This window comes from Haemaphysalis longicornis, unplaced genomic scaffold (genome assembly GCF_048455015.1).
Source record: "Haemaphysalis longicornis isolate Haplotype H1 unplaced genomic scaffold, Haemaphysalis longicornis Haplotype H1 scaffold_4, whole genome shotgun sequence".
NCBI classification, from domain to species: Eukaryota; Metazoa; Arthropoda; class Arachnida; order Ixodida; family Ixodidae; genus Haemaphysalis; species Haemaphysalis longicornis.
The window spans coordinates 194,386,025-194,392,024 of record NW_027526361.1 but is presented as its reverse complement, the minus strand read 5'-3'; the positions used below and the strand labels follow the sequence as shown (position 1 = coordinate 194,392,024).

At 42.2% G+C, this 6,000-nt stretch overlaps 1 long non-coding RNA gene across 1 annotated transcript; it reads left to right on the top strand.

Annotated features, from left to right (window-relative positions):
• The first annotated feature begins 253 nt into the window (after positions 1–253).
• On the top strand, positions 254–4,047 carry LOC144179604 (uncharacterized). Its single transcript, XR_013324298.1, has 4 exons — positions 254–429; positions 1,863–2,008; positions 2,101–2,223; positions 3,281–4,047. It is a non-coding gene; the product is annotated as an uncharacterized LOC144179604 (long non-coding RNA).
• The last annotated feature ends 1,953 nt before the right edge of the window (positions 4,048–6,000 follow it).

Genomic DNA, 6,000 nt, shown 5'->3' with positions numbered 1-6,000 from the left:
GGAAGAAAAAGTTGGCCGAAACCATTACGAAACGACCGCCACTTCAGTGCGGCATGCCGTGCGCATGCGTTGACAGCCGCAAGGCAGCGCCGCTTGCGTTGATGCATGGTATAGTGGGACGGCAACGGGTACAACGACGATGAGGGAAAAACGGGACTGCGTGAACACTTTTAACGACAGCAGCGCCCCTACGTCTCAACCTTTTTGCAAGCTAGTTCTTGTTCGTCCGCATGCAGCGCCACCAGTGGCCTTCTATAGCGGTGTTCTTTATTGCTCGCGTTATGCGCCTGATGTACTAAATGAACTGTCGGTCAGACTGGCGGGAACGGTTACCAGTTTGGTTGTGGCGTGAAACTGCGGATTTCTTCATGTCCTCGGGCTGTATTTACTGTTCGACGAAGTGAAGTTTTGCCGGGAGGCGCAAAAAAGGTCAGTGCTGCTTATTTATGTTCTGGTAACGGTTGTTGTTCATTGACTTGTTCATCACTGCGTCCGATAAACGTGCCGCTCCGCTGCCTGTTCGATGCGAGAAACGTTTGACTGCATACGTTAACTAGTGCTATTTAGAAAGTTGCTGGTGCGCGCATTTCTCGAGTCTGCATGTCACCTTATGGTGTGGTGTTGCTTAGTTGTATATTGACGGTTGCTGTACCTGTCAGCAGTGCTGAATCTTCTCGAGTTAGTCGCACGCTATTGTCTCGCGCGCACACACTGCACGGCTTGTTTGTCGGAGCGTGTGTCTTTAGCCTTATCGGTATTTTCAAACTTCCGTGTTAATTGCGTTGTGTTGGTCTTCTGAGAGCCATACATTTACTGTGCTAATCACGCTATTCCGCCTGATGTTGATGTGCGTTCAAGACGTTGGCGGCAGCACTGCTTACGTTTATCTGTGCTGTGTGTGTAGTTGTTCCCCGTTTCTTCCAATGCCTTCGATGAATTCAGATGGTCTATTTACACTAGTCAACTTTAGTTGGCTCCCTGACGTGTAGTGAAATGCAAGGGAAAGTGGTTGTCTGAGCAGCAGCGTAGTAACAAAACGTTCCTTTTGTGGAGGGGAAGTCAGGTGGAAACACGCAGAAAGTGTGGAGCCGTTTCTATGCTGTCAATGTCAGTGGTAACCTGAGACCTCTGAATAATTACCCATAAAGCTCACGTGTGGACTATTAGAAGTTTTAACGTCACAAAGTAAGTTTCAAAATAATTCATTCCTGCTATTTTATGCTATCAATGTCAGTGGCAGCTAGAGAGTTGGAATAATTTTCGAAACGCTCAGGTGCAAAGTTGTTGAATCATGATGTGCACCAAACATTAATCCATTTTTGTTCTCCTTGGAACGTAGAAATTATACTGCAAAAGCAGATTGCTACATTCTGTATTCATACTCTATGACCTGTTCAGAAAGAGTCTGTGGCTGACTGTGGAGACATTTGGCCCTCCACTGATAGGTTGTGACAAATGTTTTTATTTCTCTGCAAAAAAAAAATGAAAACAAATTATTTCCATTCTTTACATGCTCCTGCGAAGTCATGGCTGTGGCATTTACTGGCTGAAGACATCTTCGGCATGCTGAAGTGTCGTCGGGGAGAGTGCGGCGGATTATGAATGCCCTGTGGAGCTCATAAGCCACAAAAGAGTACCTTTTGAGTCGTGCATATTGTGCAGATATTCACCAGTTCGCATAGACTGGTATATTTTTATATCTCAAATTGTTTAGCAAGAAAAGATTACCAGGGCTTCCGCTGTAAAAAAGACATTCGACTTTCGTGGAATGAATCAGACATTGTTCAATATTTTCTCGTGCTCCCTGGGTAAAGCAAGGCATAAATTTATTCTCTGATATTTTTGTACTGTTTATTTTCTAGGCAATAGGGTGAAGATAGACCTAAAACAGCTGTACAAGGAATGCATATGGCCATTTTAATTGTATTTGGACGCCTTCTTGGAAGTGTATCATCAGAAGGCAACAAATTAAAGCTCTTGCACGGGATGAAATCATTGCATTCTACAAGTAAGCACTCACTGCCATTTTTGGGTCTTTCATGGCGTGTTTTTAGGTAGTTTCTTTGTAACTAATGGTTCGAAACTTGAACTTCTTTTCAGTGACAGCTTGGCCTGTGGCTCAAGGTGACAGTAGGAGCTTTTCGGAACACGTTAGCAAAACTTTCCTGGAAGTGCACTTTGAGACGTCCCTGGCAGAAACACCCGGGTCATAATTTTGGTTGGGTAAGCTGGCATTTTGTTTTTGCGGGACTCAATTTCTGGGCCTGTTCATCCTAATAAAATCTCACTGTTAACAAGTTATCGTGAACGCCAATATTGGCCATTGTGTTCACATTCCGCCTATTACGGATGCTCCAACAGTGGCCAAAAAAAACACTATTTTGTATTTAAGTTTTGTAAATATTTAGCTTTTACAACTTGAGAGTTGTTGCTGTGATTTGCCAGCACCACGGACACGCCCAACGTGGTTGCTGCTACAACAATACGGTGGCAACTGACGATTTAAATTTCCCGCTTTTAATACGCCCGTAGCACCAATAATACTCCCAAATACAGCCGTAGCATGAGTAATGCTTGCATTGGATTTTGACAGGTGGTTAAATAAGGGGTAATTTTTTAAGGCAATTGTTTAGAGCACAGAAAGTGTCGTCTGCAAGAAAATGTGCTATAGTTGTGATTTATAAGAAAATTGTGCAACAGCCTAGTTCAGCATTAGTCAGCTCAACTTCTGCCTCATACCACTACGAACCATGGAGGTAATACATATCGAGAGGGAAATATTTTAGGTGGAACTAATTCCCCCCAAAATTTCTGCCACAGTGCGATATTTATGATTTCCTATGACTGGCCATTTATTTCTTTGCGGTAGAAACATCGTTTAGCTGTAAGTTATATTAAGCCAGCCTGACTACAGCATTCTAGGGAGCACATTATACAGTACAGAGAACATTTTTTGCAGAGAGAAGTTGTGTAAAATATAATGCCGAAAGGTGATTATAGTAATTATTATTTGATTTATTTAATAAACGAAACCTCTCAAGGATAAAAAAACCTTATATTCAGGATACCGAGGCAGCAAGGTGGGATACTTTCCAGAGTCAGGGCAATTTCATTGATTGTCTGTGGTGATATTGTTTAGCGCACTTTCACCTTTAGCAGCACTCCCAGAAAAAAACGCAAGAAATCACTGATTTTAAATAAATTACTGTGTTATGAAAGGGCCTAAGCAACTCACTCATTTAAAGCAACCATGTAACAAAATATTCTTGTTTCCTTGAAGGTACATGAGGTGAGCAGTAAGTCTTCTCGAGGCCCGGTTATTCTGAGAGAAGGGACTGGCGCCATCAATATTGCCCGCAAGAAACACATCACGGATTCGCCGCCTGCATTGTCACTTCAGGATGTGGTCATCCTCTTCGCCGCATATGTCATCTTTTTCATCGTGTCATCATGTTCTTATGGTTGTGTGCCTTTGAAGAGTTCTTGGGACTTTTGCAGGGAGTTCTTGGAAAGCATGAGAAATTTGACAGTGGCCTGGTGTCATTTAAGTTGGAGTCTTTGTTGAAATACTTGAAGTGTTCAGCTCTACTTGGGATTTTAAATTATTGGTAGAGGTTAAAGTATCTCTTGAAAGGCATGAAGGAGGTCAGATGAAAGGCATGAAGGGGGTGAAATCAGATGAAGCGGTTTAAGTTACTGGCACATGCAAGTTTCATGTCAACTGAACACTGAAGTCGTGCCTTATTTTTCATCATTGGCACAATGCGCAGGCTGTCTTTGAATCATAAGTGGGTGTTAATGTAGTTCATGGCACCGCATTGTAACGTCCTATTATTCAAGTGTAGCTCATGAGATTTTTTTTCGTAGAAGTGCTGTTGCTGATGCAAAAGTGACAGTGCTTATTTACGCAGATAGCTTGCGCCTTCATTGATAAATTTTAGTACTGTAAGTGAGCTGACACCCATGCCGTAGAAGAATTTAAAATGTGCTTATTTGGCTTGAACAAGTCTTCTCCTTTGAACAAAGTTGCATTTCTTGCTTGGCGGAAGCAGGGATTTGGTCGCAATTACACTGACAGCAAGACGGGAGGGTTTTTATAGCACGCAACTGTGAATTTTACCTAAGGTAAAACGTTGAGGCTGGAAAAAATGCTTTCAAGTCTGCTTTGTAAAACTGGTTGGTCCCTGTATGATTCAACGCTGGCTTGTTTGCTTCTTAAGGATGTCCGACTTGTTCCCGCTTGAATTGATGACGTATATAATTAGTCTGCTTGTTAAATTTTATTATGTGTAACATGCTTCCAGCTACCTGGTTTGCAAAATTATATAATATTCACGCTGGCTTTCACGAGATTTTCGGGGATGAATTATTTTGAACAACTACAAATTGTTTGGTCAAGTAACGTGCCTTAAGTCAAAGGCCTTTTCAGGACGCTCATAAAGTCTATTTTGCCTACAAATAGCTTGATGTTACACTTACGTCTGGTGTCAGGAAACTACTATCTTTAATAATCATGTTTTAATTGTGGCATACTGCCGCATGTGACCTCTCGTGTCAAAATGTTTTATCGTTAATCTTGGCTCGAGCGTTGTTTTCCTAAACTCTTGCACTGCACTGTTGTAGGTTTCTGATAATACAACCGTGTATGGCTTGTTTTTAGGCCTTTCCCTACAATTTAATAGCAAACTGCATTTTCCCAAACAGTTATGCGTAAACACAGTATGGCAAGCGCAATGAGTGATTCCGCCTTTGAATTACCTTGGTTTATGTGATAAGACAGCATATTTGATGCTCACTGTTGTATAATGTCTGTGTCAGTGCCGCGGTAGACGCACACGTCTATTTATTTATGAAGCAGTCGACCCTTACACCGTCTTTATTAACCATGTTTTTGAGTAAAAGTGAATATGTGAAAATGCCACCTGGAGCCTAGTGTTATCGTTATGGTATTTATTCCTTGTACGTTGGTCATTTTCTGTGCAATTTAAAATAGACAGCTATTAAAACCTGAAATGTATGAATACTAACACCCAATAAAGTTGTATAGTATGTTGAAAAGCAGTGTATGAGTCATAATAGTTTGTTTCGTGCGTATTTTAATGCAAGTATATTGTTTCTTTTATATGCAGCTGAAACCCAGCACAGGATTCTGCGGGTGAAGCCAAAGAGGGTGTGCCGCTCTAGGTGCCTCAGACCAACTTTTATATAGAACTGTGCTCCGATAGGCAACTGTTGGGAACTGTCAGGGACCACACTGCTGCGGTGGTTTCTGCTTTCCAATTGTTGGTATCACTGCGGGTCATATATCAAGGCTGTGTTAAAATGGTGCTTGCGGTTTCCTGCTGATACCAATGCATCCGCCAGCCTGGCATATGACCTCGGTGTATACCGACAGGAAAGCAGAAATATTGGAAAAGTGGAGTCCCAGGACAGCTTCCCAATGCCTATAGGAACACCGTTTTATATAAACAGCTGGTCTGAAGGTACCTGGAACGGCGCACCGGATAAATTCCATAATCATTTTACATGGATCAATGTTCCAGTAACTTAAACTACCCTTTTATTTGGAACAGTGATCCGCATACTTTTATTTGGAACACCGATCCACATAATTTAGTCGCAAAAATATGTAGTGCACTGTTCCAGTTAATTTTCAGTATATGTGGAACACGGTTCCAATTATATAACTGGAACTTTTTTGCAAAAAAGTTCCAGTTACTAAGTGGATCTTACGTGGAACCAGATTATGAGTGTAGTGACGGCGAGGAAAAGGCAACATCGGAGGTCTGGGTCTTCAGTAATGGCCATTGCAGCATCCGTAACGGTCCAGCCGTAAGTCGTCGCTGTCCGAGCTAACCACAGCCACGCACGAAATATACATGCCCGTCTCAGAGCGTAAATTATTGTCTCGCCGCATTGCCTGATTACAGAACTTGGTACACTAGCGTTAACGAACCTTCCTGGCTGGGAGCGCCGCACGACTGCAGCAAAAGTGTTCAA